The sequence below is a fragment of the Rhipicephalus microplus genome, chromosome X, assembly GCF_043290135.1.
Source record: "Rhipicephalus microplus isolate Deutch F79 chromosome X, USDA_Rmic, whole genome shotgun sequence".
NCBI classification, from domain to species: domain Eukaryota; kingdom Metazoa; phylum Arthropoda; class Arachnida; order Ixodida; family Ixodidae; genus Rhipicephalus; species Rhipicephalus microplus.
In genome coordinates this window covers 92175357-92189115 of record NC_134710.1, presented here as the reverse complement: position 1 = coordinate 92189115, position 13759 = coordinate 92175357, and the positions used below count along the sequence as shown (strand labels likewise).

The window sequence follows — 13759 nt, the reverse complement described above, 5'->3', positions numbered from 1 at the left end:
TAATCCACCGGTTGCCTCGAAGAGAGTTGGGTAGAGGACCATAAATATCAATTCCGACGCGGTCGAATGGTCTCGCTGGGCAGGTTAAGGGTTGCAAAGGGCCAGCAGTGCTGTGAGAAGGCGTCTTGCGTCGTTGACACGTGGTGCATGACCGAACGTACTGGCGAACGTGCCGATACATGCCGCGCCAGTAGTATCTTAGGCGAAGGCGAGAGTAAGTCTTAAATACTCCAGCGTGGCCACACTGGGGGTCATCGTGAAAGGCAGCGCAGATGTCCGAACGCAAATGACGAGGGATGACAAGGAGCCACCTACGGCCATCCGTCACGTAATTGCGGCGATACAACAAGCCTTCACGGACAGCAAAGTGTCTTGCTTGACGAGAGAGGGAGCGTGAAGTCGTTTCTGACAAACTGTGAGAGAGGACGTCGAGCAAAGAATTGATCCAGGGATCCTTGCGCTGTTCGGATGGCATGTCAGTGATGCTCAACGATGACGAATCGCAAATGGCAGTTGATAAGCAGGCAAGGTCAGGAGGCAGTGGAGAACGGGATAGTGCATCGGCGTCTGAATGTCTGCGTCCTGAGCGATAAACAACACGGATATCGTATTCCTGAAGGCGTAAAGCCCAACGAGCGAGGCGGCCAGTAGGATCTTTCATGGACGCTAACCAGCATAAGGCATGGTGATCTGTGACAACATCAAACTGGCGTCCGTAAAGGTAAGTGCGAAGTTTTCCTATAGCCCAAATGATAGCCAAGCACTCCTTTTCCGTGACGGAATAGTTGGACTCTGCCTTCGTTAGTGTACGGCTAGCATAGGCGACAACGTACTCGTCGCAGCCATCCTTGCGTTGAGCGAGAATGGCACCGAGGCCGACACCGCTTGCATCCGTGTGAATTTCAGTGGGTGCATTGGGATCGAAGTGGCGGAGAACTGGCGGAGAGATGAGTAGCCGGCGTAGCGCCGTGAATGCCTCATCGCAGTGGGAATTCCAGCCTGAGAGGTCCGCGCTACGGGAGAGAAGCTGAGTCAGAGGGGCAATTATAGAGGCGAAATTGCGAATGAAACGCCGAAAATAGGAACACAAGCCTATGAAACTACGAAGCTCCTTTAGGGTAGTAGGCTTGGGGTACTCGGCAACGGCACGCAGTTTGGCAGGATCTAGCGATATTCCTTCTTTTGAAACGACGTGGCCGAGAATTGTGAGTTTGCGGGCGCCAAAACGACATTTCTTGAAGTTAAGTTGCAACCCGGCTGCCGTAAGGCACTGGAGAACTTGTTCCAGACGGGAAAGATGAGTTTCGAAATTCGCCGAGAATACAACTATGTCGTCCAAATAGCAAAGACAGATGTGCCATTTAAGTCCCCTGAGGACACTGTCCATCATTCTTTCAAAAGTCGCAGGCGCATTGCAAAGACCGAAGGGCATTACATTAAATTCATATAAGCCGTCAGGGGTCACAAACGCCGTTTTTGGACGGTCTGGTTCAGCCATTGGTACTTGCCAATATCCAGAGCGCAGATCCAGTGAAGAGAAAAACTCCGCACCTTGAAGGCAATCCAAGGCGTCATCAATGCGTGGCAGGGGATAAACATCCTTGCGTGTGATGTTGTTTAGTCGACGATAATCCACGCAAAACTTGATGGAGCCATCCTTTTTTCGCACGAGGACCACTGGCGAAGCCCAAGGACTGTGTGAGTGCTGAATAACACCACGTTGCAGCATCTCGTCGACGTGTTGAGTGATGACGTCACGCTCGGCCTGCGAGACGCGGTAGGGGCGCTGACGAAGTGGAGTATGATTACCGGTGTCGATATGGTGAGCGACAACTGACGTGCGTCCCAAGGGAGGTTGTCCGTGGTCGAAGGAGGCGCGGAAACGGTCAAGTAGTTGAATGAGCTGATTGCGCTGGTCTTGCGTAAGGCCGGTGTCTACGCTGCGCAACAGAACGTTTTCGTCAGGTAGTGAGGGCGCGGTGCCAGCTGTGACAGCATCCACGGACATCGGTGTCGTATCAGAACGGGCATCGAAAGGAAAGATGTCATCATAAGTGTCAAGACTCCCAATGCATTCGCCATGCAATAAGGTAGCGGGACAAGGGAACGAATTGCACACGTACACGGCACTGGAGCCATCGGCAAGTTTTATGACAGCAAACGGGACGACAAGGTTCCGGCGACGAGCGCATTCTTGTGACGGCATAAATAGGGCAGTTGAATCAGAAACGGAGTAGCACAAAATAGGCCACGGCGACCGAAAAAGCAGAAATGACGACGTCAGTGGCGACGATCACCTTTTTGGGTGAACAAGGGCGATCTATGAATGTCATTCTGAATGGAAACAAAACTAGTTGAGCACGAGCGCCGTCGACAACCGCATAATTAGCGGAAAGAAACTTACATCCCAGGATGATTTCATGAGAGGTATGCGGAAGGACGACAAATTCAACGATGTAAAGCACTCCTTGAATCACAACACGAGCAGTGCATGTGGCAGAAGGGTGGACGTGCTGTGAACTCGCTGTGCGTAAAGAAATTTCAACCAGTGGAGTCGTCACTTTGTTCAGTTTGCGGCATAACACTTCACTGATTATACAAATAGCGGCACCTGTGTCGACAAGAGCAGTTGTGGCGAAACCGTCCACAAACACGGCAATCTCGTTAGGGGGCGATAGATGATGCCTTGGAAATTTTGTCGGTGGCGCAGCTCTTGCCTCAGGAACTGCAACTGTTAGTTTTCCTCCTGGGCGTGGTTGGAACGGCGAAGCATGGGGGAAGGAGACCGAAGACGGGGTGAAGGAGATCGACGTCGGCTGAAGTCTGGTCGACGTGAGCGGAAGTCATGTGAATCAGGTGTCACATGCGATTCTGGGCCCGGATTCACAAAACTGACTTACGAAAACATTTTTGCGCAAGAGAAATTTTCTTGCGTAAGTCGATTCACGAAACGAAAAAACGTCGTAAGAGGCCATAGTTCTCACATCGGCCGCTGCAAATAAAGCGCGCTGTGACTGCCCGGGAACATGTCAGCGATGGTGATGCAGTTGCTATATTTGCTTACGTCACCGAAAAGTGCTCGTAAGTGGATTCACGAAGCGAAATTGTGCGTAAAAACAGCATGGCTGAGAGAAAATCCCAAGAGTGGTCCGGACCACTCTTAGGAACAATGTGGCTACTTAGAACCTGCTGCCACAGCGGTATACTTTGGTGCCCTGGCTGGTTTTGAGTTAATTCACGCCCATCAAGGGCTGCCTGATGACTGCTGGTGCGTTTTTATTTCTTTTGGCGCTTTGAGCTTCGCGTGTTGTTTCCCTTGTACGCAGTGGATGGTGTTGACAACCACCATCGTCCAATAAGTTCGAAGTCGCAGTAATTGAAGAATTCTATTGGGCGTCAATGGCATAAAACTACGCATGTAACGATTTGTGATTGGATGAAAACCAATGTGATACGTGAATGGTCGGTGCATTCGAACGCGACATGAAATAGGATTAACCTTATTTGTTATGTTGTTGTGTTGCGCCCCATCTCATCCAATTAAAAGTGCGACTCGAGATCCTTGCCTCATTGGTGGAAATTACCACCAAAGAGGTTAATGGGAGCACATTCTTTGCACGCTATTGGAAATAAAAATGAGAGGAAGTTTTCAGTGAGTGGTTCCTAAAGTTTGTGCTCTAGTGTACTTTCATTGGCTCTAACTGTCCAATGGTTGCGATCTCTGAAATACAGCTGTCGATACACTTTGGGACGATCTGGAACAAAGCGTACTTTGTAAACCAAAGCGTATTAGGGGTGCGCATGATTACGCATGGAACTACAAACAAATCATGCATCTTCACCTTCACTGTTCAGACACCGATATGGACCGTCATACCATGGCAAGCAATCGGAATGAAATGACCCTAGTAACTTTGTATGACACCAAAAATATGCCAACTCTCACGATTCTAGAGCAAACCTTGGCTGAATTCATCCCTGCGTCAATTACCAGCCATTTAACTTGGCGCACGAACATCATTCAAAAGTAGAGCGAGCCACTGACATGTATTTTGTGCGACGTAGCGACCACTTGACCTGAGAATAATAGCGTTGCGAAGGCGAATCCCCTGTCGCATGCTCTGATCGAAGCAGACGACAAACGCGAGCAGACGACGGCTTGGCCGACAGGCACAGCTTGTGATTGGTTGTGAAGCAATACCCTCTACATCAGCTCACTCCGTGACGTTGCCAAAACACTTCTTTCATCCGGCACGGCTGTTCTGTTCGTCATATCACCCCCCTCGCACATAAGAGAATTTTTTTTCACGCCGTGAAAATAGTGCAAGTACTTTCTAAGAGCTCTCTTATCATCTTATGTGCTGCGCAGTTGTCGAAAACAACATGGCGTCGTAAACAGCATATCGGTCGGTGCGACTTTCAGCAAACGCTTCTCGCACGAGTTACTTCAGCGTTTGACCGGATGTGTTGTGATTACAGCAGCTTTTTCGGTGCGTGTAAGCAGTGCGGAAAGCTGTGGCAGTGCAATGGTGTACGGTGAAGCGCAGCGAAGCCTGTGCGTCGGTGTGGTTATCAAGCGGGGATCGGCGTCGATGTATCGACGACAACTGGCACTCGAGAAGCCTGCAATGTGTGTTTGTGTGCCGGTAACAGTTCGTTCGCTTGACTTTCTAGTCTCTAACTTTGGTGCTGTGCGACATTTCGAATTGACAGCGTTTTGACACGTTACTTGAGTGACCCCAAGTACGTACGGAAACGTATGAACTACGCGCTCGGTTCTTGCTTCGCCACTAGTTAGCCCGCACGCTTCTATTTACTTGAGAGCAATGTACTGTTCGGGAATGAAACGATGTTCGTTGTGAACAGTGGTGCTGTGTTGACGTTCCAAGACTTGTGAACAAGCTGTGCTCGTGTGACCGAAACTTGAAAGACAGCGTTGATAACTATTTTGCCTGCGAAGTCGTGGTGGGGCAGCTTGGCGCTTTTGTTAGTTAAGTCGTCACTTCTCCTTTTTGTGATAACCATAGTCCTAGCGCTGTGATGTGATCAACCAAAACTGCGAGATGCTACATTCTGTTGTGGATCGTGTTACTTTGGAAGCGCGCCTAGACTGTTCTTCGGTAACAAATTGAGAGTTCTATGTGGCAGCGAGAGCCCGTGAACGTCAAGCTTCCCTCCAGCCCCCCCAAAAAGCAAAGATTTCACCGGTGCCTTGCTTTGGATGAAGTTGTAGGCCAATATCGCCTAACTACAGGTTTCCGAGTTCGTCTGGCCATCGTTTTGCACGGCACTAGAGCCTTGACAACAGCCCGTCATGGCCAGTTCTTACGCTTTATCAATGGACGTGCACGCCTGGCCAGCCCTTCATTGCTGTCATTGGCAGCTTCCAGTCTGCAGATGCCCTTTGCCTGTTCGCCGTACTTGGTTCCTTATGACACCGACGACCACTAAATGCTGCCATCGGTGAGTTCACATTGCAGAACTAAATTTCGCTGGTACTATAATTCACGCAGTTCTATAACGTGTGCAAGTTTTTAAGCCCATCAGATGTAATGTTTCTCTATGGTAAGTTGAAGCATGAAATATTTACTACTACTGTTATATACATACATATATTATGGAGCAAATACATAAAAAGTTTTTTGTGATTTGATACAAGTGAGCTCTTGTTTGATTATGAGGTTGGGCCTGTCGATTGACCACGTTTGATAGTTGGAAAGTTAATGTGAATTTATTTTTCAGGAGCCAGGTTGCACTTAAAAATTTATGTTATTTTGGAAAATTAGTTCTATAGATGATTACCACTGTGGTAGCACTATACTTCAGTAGGACGTATATATTGCGGTACGTAAATTTTACATGAGGCTTCAGTTTATTTCAAAGTGATTATAGCAGACTTTGGTCACTTTAACGAAGTGATAGCTTCCTCAAATAAGTATTAGAAGTGAGTGCTTTTAATGATCGTTTTTAAATATCTCGTTTTTGGCTCTTCACAGATCGCAGAGATTGGTTTGTTAAGGTCCTGTGATGCATCGGTTGCACATTCTGGCACACCAATCCTCATCATTACTTGGAGCACCTGTACAAAAATAGGAAGGACACGTTCTCCCTAACTGTGCAAGCCTATGTCACTGCTCGGACTGTTATCATTCAGCAGATGGGGCGTCGAAGCATGCATGGCAGCCTCATCTGGAAGGACTGCAATCTGCTTGGGAGCTTCGAGGGCACAAAACTGCCTAACGGCTGGCTGCAAGGATAGTTTTTCTTTAATACAAACGATTACGTGAACACCACTTACTGTGCACAAATTGAAAACCCAAGCATGGTTGCTTTCAGTGGATACCTGTAATATTCTTACACATAATTCTTATTCAACATTTATAGGACTAAATTGCAAGATAATTAAGAATGTTGAAAGCTGAAAGCCTGCAGCTTATGAATGAAACTTCAATAATCTGAGACTCAAAAGCTTGTGCTTTGAAACGAGCACAAATACTTTGATTCCTTATTGAGCTCTCCAGCTTGTGACTCCCTCTGTGGATCAAGTGCTCTGGAAGGAAATGGCAAGTGGGTGAAAATTGCCTGGCTGTTCACAACTTGCAAGGAGAAAGACCTATTGAAGAAGCCTCAGATGACATAAGGCCAGTAACTGCATCTTTTACCTAATGTAGCTTTTTCTCTCTCAGTGCTGTTGCTTGTGCTTCAGCTGAACATGTTCACCACGATTGCATAGTGATATATATTTTTTTACAAATTGTACCTGACCTAAGTCTGCATTGTTGATCTCTAAAGGTGACGTTCAGTGTGTTTCAAAGCCATGGCTTCTCATTTCTCTGACTGTGGCTAGCCTATTTCAGCAGCAGAGCGATGCAGCTAGCACACATGCAATCCAAGTCATGGAGCGCTCCTTTGGTGTTCTGTGCAGGACGCAGCATATTCATCCGGCAAGACACTGGTATCAACAATAATGGTGAGTGTTGGTGGCACCTGTAAGAGCCCGTTGTATTTGTTGCGTATGAATATTTCCCCTGATGAAGTGCATTTTTGGAAGGTTTTCTTCTTTTAGAATAATAGATGTCAGCAACCAGCACACTCATAATCCACAAGTTCTTTGTGTCTTCTAGACTGCCCATTTGCTGCTATATGCGGTATGGTGAGCTGGCTATGTTAGACAGCCTTAAAGTTATCAACATTGGCTGTTGTGTTGTAATGCAGTCTAACTTGTGTTTCTTAGTGAACTTATTTGTGGTCTACTTCTCACACCTAGTGTAAAGTCGAAATAAAAGAAACTCTATTGGCTTTTTATGCCTGTCAGAAGTTTCATGCCTTCATCTATAACATTGTGGTTTTGCTCTTGTATCATATTAAATATATTTTCAGCCTTCACTGTTTGTGTGTGTGTGTGTGTGTGTGTTGAGGCTTGTCATTGGCTTCTGAAAATACAATATCTGTAAATATGAGTACATAATTGACAACTATACACTCTTGCATGTAGCATGGTTGTAACAATGATCTGTATTTTTCTAAGTTCCAGCAGTAACAAGGGGTTTGGTGCTCCACGGTCATGTACAGTGTATGAAGAACAAAGCACAGAAGACCAACAAGTATAAAGGGACTGCCAGTGACTGTTCTCCTGCTCAAAGTTTACAACAGCAGAAAGAGCACATTGTGATGTCAGGAGCAGCTGCTGCTTAACTTCTTAGCAGTGCATTATTCAGCAGTTCCTTTGCTTGCATTCGAAATTATTTAAATTTTGCATGGAAGATACCAAACTATGACACTAATTTAAAGGCTGCTGTAGTGTTAGAGGGCAAATATTTTTGAGCTGAAGTTTTTAACATGTGTGTTAAGTGCCTGCGTGCCTCTACATTTGCATGCCAGAAATCACAGCATCCATGGTCGCCAATGGTAACTGTGTTTGCATTCTTTGTAGTACAAGAAGTAAAGCCATGGATGCAGTAATCATGTACTTAGTCGATGTAATCCTTCAGTGTACACTCATTTGTATAGCACCAATGATGCCATGAGTGTATAAGCTCTGGGAAGTGAATCTATTTGGATTATTTTATTTGGAAGGAAGAGGATCATCACTACTCCTAGTATATCTCAACAGTAGATTTTAGTGCTTGGGTATTATCCCACTGCCTGTCCGTCCTTCAACAGTCTACTTATCTACTGTGTAAGTGTAACTTTTTAAATGTATACTTTGCTCGGAAAGGTTTGTCCATAATGTAATGCAAGTGACTTATCATCTATGCAGCTCTACTGAGACTAGAAATAAAAGTATTTATTTTTATATGTAGCTATAGCATGCATTCACTTGTGTTTTTCTAGGTGCCTGTACAATTGTTTAGCCCTACAAAAGTGCTGGTATACTCTAATATTGAATCTGGCATCTTAGAATAGTTTGTTAGTGGAAGTCAGATTGTGTTTACAACCAATATTACTATCCTCAGATGAACTGTGAAAACTCTGTGGAAATTTATTTACATTTTTTGAACTTTGTGAAGGCAAATGTTGTTATGTTCTTTTATTGTGGTCCCTGTTTCATGCAAATGACACATAAATACTTTGCAGTGGCGTAGTATTAGTTGTTAATTTACACATATGTGCTGAGTAACATCGCAGTTGAGGCCAGCAGCAAGACATACATGCAGTACACTGGAGCATCACCTCACATAGTGTACAGTCTTAGCCCACCAGTCAACTCAATATTTTTCAAGCAGACTAATAGACAGCTGTATGGGAACTGTGTTGATGTGCAAACTTCGAAGTCTTCTTGAAGAGTGTTTTTCATCATTTTTGTCCAAGTGAAGTAGCTACCCAAGGCCACAACTGGTGGGAATGTAGTGGTTTCCTCTCTCCAAAAGCACTCCTACCAGCTGCCTCAATGTTAGAATGGGGTGAATTCACGAACTGGAAAAATAATTGGTCTTTGTTTTCTTGGCCGAAAGAGTCACTTCCACCGTTGAGCCACCACGACGCGCCAGAATAGAAACTTTTAGCTAAATAAAGCTGATTCTACTTTTGAGAAGTGTTTTGGGGAAACGAAATGGCACCTACAGTAGTCAGTGTAAACACTGTTTGCACCAAGAAGCTTAGTAGCTTATATTTGTATTATTCATGTATTGTCTAGAATTTACTCGCGTTGTGCCAACTTTCAGGCCAAGTGTCCTAACATGCTTTGTTAGTGGCTTGTGAATGAGCCAAGCTATGTAAATAGAGTGATATTGCAGACATGTACAAAATATTGATGCACAGCCCTTTTCTTTAGCATGACATTGTCAAGGGCTTTATTCTTGTGTTTTTTATAAAGAGTGCTTCTCACTGGGCATCAGCGGAAAACTATGCATCAAGCTTTTGCGAGATGGTTCGAGAAACACCGTGTTCAGACATAACAGTGCCGGTGGATTTCTCTCGTAAGTTACTTTCTGTAGTATATTCAAAATGAGTTTATTAGAATTGTTGTTTTATAGCCATTCATTTTAATATTTACACCTGAATGTGTGTATTGTATGTATGTATGTATGGGTGTACATATGTATATGTGTGTGTGCGTATATGTATGTATGTATATATGTATTTTTTAAATGAGAATCCGTTTATCATTGGTGAGTAAGTTTGGTAATGATATGGCTGAATTTGTTTCTAGTTATTTCTCTTTTGAGCCATTACATATTTCAATTTATTTTGTACTGCATAAAAATAAATGTAACCTTACACAGAATATGTGTGTTCGAAGAAGTTGTTTTATTTACCAACCTACAGTCATGGGCAAGAAATTGGGTAAAATGTAACGAACCTGCGAAGATTAGTTTAGAGCATAGCTACTCTACATGGCATATCGCGTACACATTGCGTTGGTTGAATATGTCGATATCAACCTTTCAATTTTAATCAGAATAAGCAAGCTATCACCCGTGGTTGTATATGTGTGTGATATTTATGCATACTGTGATACCGGTTCGCAATTACAATTAAGGTCACAAACCTAGTCAAGCTGAATACACGAATTTTGTCCATGCACCTTTCATCTGCACTGGAACTGTTGTTAATAAAAATAAACTTCAGTTTAGAAATTTATTCTAGTAACCAAAAGCAGGGTATCTCTTTATCACACAAATCAAATTGTCATTGTTCTGTTCCATTCTGGACAATAGGGGACCCTCTCAGCAGAAATCGATTAACTGCTATAGTTCATTTTAAGCATTGACAGCGACATTACACTGAAGCGTGCAGCATGACAAATAGCGGGAGAGAAGACACAAACTAACCACTCTGTTCGCGTCAGCGCTAACTGTCCGTGCTCTTTGGTCTTGCTGCATGTGATGATGCCCACCAAATTAGCACGAAAGCGTGTCCCTACAAAGGCAGTCAACTTGGCTGCAAGCAGTTAGCTCACTGCATGTGTAGATTTTCTTCAAAACACCATGAAGACTGATTGCTGGTCGAATATCCAAACACGTGAAAAGTAATATACCAGGTATAATTTGGTATTTCAGCACTCGACACTTTTGCGATAAGAGAGAATGGAGGAAAAAATTATGAACCCTGAATTGTTTAATTTTCGAAGGAGCACAATACAGCGCTTTTGGGTCAAAAGGGGAGTGAAAGAAGCAAGTGCGAAAGCCTACTTCTCAAAAAATTAGTACCCGCCACCACGCATAATGCCAGGCCGGGCAACCTCTTGAAAAAAAAAAGTTCTGAGTGATTCTGCGAATCGAACCAAGTACCTCGTAGATTGTAGCTGAGCGCTGTAACCGCTCGTCCACTGCAGCAGTGCTTGCATTCGCCATATTGCTGATATATCGTCATTCCTTCGAATGAAGCCAAATGCAAAAACGTTCGGTGAAACTTTGTCAAAAATAGAAAAAATAGTTAGAATGCGTTTGCCCAAGGTTACTAGAAGATAGAAACCGCCACGTGTGACTGTATAACCGTGCGCTATTTATTCTTGTACATTACTGTCATGACGTTGGGATAGCCGGCTCTAACGTAGGCTACCTTCTCATAGTTTGCCAAATATAAATAAGAAAATAAAAATATATAACAGCCTGTGACAACGCTAATCAACTATTATGAGTTCACTGTCACCAGTGTCACTTTCACTAGATGAATGCTCAGTTTGCTTCCATTATCGTTATTTAGGAAAGTTTTGGCTCATTAACTCAACTCTCCTAATTAGCAATGATTCTCACATCTAAGGACAGTCACACTTCATCTCGATTTCTGAGTGGCTGTCACTCCCATATAACGCGTACTCCTCTTTTTTATGCTCTCCGAGCATCTGACGCTGCTTTGCGGAGACTTTCCCTGACGTCTGCTGGGCCAGAAAATTGCCTTTATTATCTATCAATTTCAAGCTTTCGCGAAGCCGAAACGAGAGTCTCTCTCTCTCTCTCTTCATCCTTTTCGCACGTGTGATAACGTCTCTTGACCTCAAGACTCGTATACACGTCCCTTGCTTTGTTTGCGCACTCAAACAACGCTGGACGAAATATTTGCACCGTGTTTTGTGAAAAGCATTAGCACTGAGACACCTCCCGACGAGTCTCCCTCATTTTACGTAGACATATACCTAAGCGTAAGCGTATGCTCGTTCTCGCATTCCGGTTTTATAAAAATACCGCGGTGCATGGAACCAGCGAAATTGCGCTCACAATTTCATTTGATTACTGCTGTTATCTATTTTAGCACAATTCGTCTGCAGGCACCAAAGTCGCTCATGTGTCTTGTAATAAGAATATTGTAACAAAGGCTACCTTTGACTATAGGTACAAAACACCCTTACGTTCACCACTATACCGTGCTAGATTGCACGGAATTAGTTAAGTAGCAGCGCAGCTTCAATGAAATGTAAGGTAAGTGGTCGCTTTAAATAAGGGAAGACATTCAAGGCACATTTTCAAACATTGCATGGATCGATTTATGTGTGGTTTCATTTATGTGGTGCACCTGGAGTGTTGTTTACTTGTACTTGGCGAGATAGTGCATGGATTGCTCGGTGGCTTAAGGCCATCAAGCAATTATTTTTTTTAGCTACAGTCGTTGATTAAAGGCGAGTGCTTGGCTTTGCACCGCCCACCAAAACGTCTATTACAACGTACGCGGCATCCCGTAAGCGCTGTAGCAGACGCTCGCGGAACTGAAAGTTAGATGCAGCAAATCATTGGCTATCATCGTATACTCTCGATGCTAGACGCTTTGCGTGCTACCTTGATATTGTCGGCACACACTTCTTTCTTTCCTTGTCGTTTCATCGGCTATCGTCGGTCCTCCTTGCCCTCTTAAGTGCCGAATAAGTTAAATTCATACCCGCGATATAGTAATCCCTCTAGATAAGAGAATTTTTGGCTAAGAAAATGCGTAGCCAAAGAGAAAGCTTTGTGAATTCGGGCCCTGATGGCCGATGTATGTTGCCGGAATGCTGCACATCATTAAAATAGAATCCACGGCGACGACAGTAGCGCGCGACATGTCCTGGAATACCACAGTTGTAGCAGACGGGCCGGTTATCCGGAGTACGCCAAGAGTTTACAGGTGCTCGAGGTGGTGGAATGGGCCGATTTACCGGATAAACTGAAACTGGTGACCTGTAGTAGTTGGTGGCTGGACTGTATGAAGGGAGCGGCGGTTGGGCAGGAGGTCGGCGGACGGCTTCTGCATAAGTCAGCGGTGCAGCCACTGATATTGGGGATGTGGGCGAAGGGAGAGCCTCGGCAACTTGCGTCTGAATAGCACGGCGAAGTGAGTGGTCCAGTGTTGTGGGGGTCTCGTTGATGGTGGCGACAAGAGAGAGCTGTCGAGCAACTTCCTCCCGGATGTACTGTTGAATTTGAGGCATTAACACGATGTAGTCGGAGCCACTGCTTTTGCACTCTAAGGCCGAAATATCAGCTGTCTGCGTATTAGCGCGACGTGTAGAAACTCGTTGCTTGCGCAGCTCATCGAAACTTTGACATAACTGAATCACGGCCGTGACGGTCTGTGGGTCTTTGGCCACAAGCATATGAAAAGCGTCGTCATCAATGCATTTCATTATGTTCTTTATTCTGTCAGCCTCCGTCATCCTGGCATCAACTCGCCTACAGAGGCTGATCACATCCTCAATGTAGCTCGTGAAGCTCTCACCATTTCGCTGAAATCGTCCCCGCAGTCCCAGTTCAGCGCGAAGCTTACGCATGGCTGGACGACCGAAAAACGAGGTGACGGCCTCTTTGAAAACCGACCAGGTGGGGATGTCGGCTTGGTGGTTGGTGAACCATAGGTTGGCCAAATCCGTCAAGTAGAAGATGACGTGAATCAGCTTCGCAGGGTCATCCCACTTGTTAATCGCGCTGGCATGCTCGTACTCTGCCAGCCAGTCCTCGACATCTTGATCTTCAGTGCCGTTGTATACTGGTGGGTCACGCAGACGAAGTACACCAGAACACATGACAGGTGGCAGCGTGGAAGAACCTTGTGGGGGATCGACGCGCTCGGTCATCGCGGACTGAGATGGTAGCTTACGGCTGCGGAGCTCCAGGACGTTACCCAGCACGTTTCCACCAAATGCAACGAGCAAGGTTGCGTAAAAACACAGGTTATTATTCCAGAAACGTTAGCCGCAACAAGCTGGTACAGGCAGGAACCCGGCAAGCACGAGCCACACACGGACGTCAACGTCTTCTTTCACGCTGGCACAGAGCTGAAAGTCCTCCCTTCATCAGGGGGTGAGTTATATATATATGTATATATATATATATATATATATATATAT

General features: G+C 45.0%; 1 long non-coding RNA gene across 2 annotated transcripts; it reads left to right on the top strand.

Moving 5' to 3' along the window:
• Positions 1-714: 714 nt before the first annotated feature.
• LOC142775656 (uncharacterized) lies at positions 715-9727 on the top strand. Of its 2 annotated transcripts, XR_012886897.1 has the most exons (3): positions 738-6641; positions 6926-6970; positions 7529-9727. It is a non-coding gene; the product is annotated as an uncharacterized LOC142775656 (long non-coding RNA). The 2 variants fall into 2 exon arrangements; XR_012886896.1 differs by having other exon boundaries at positions 715-6970.
• The last annotated feature ends 4032 nt before the right edge of the window (positions 9728-13759 follow it).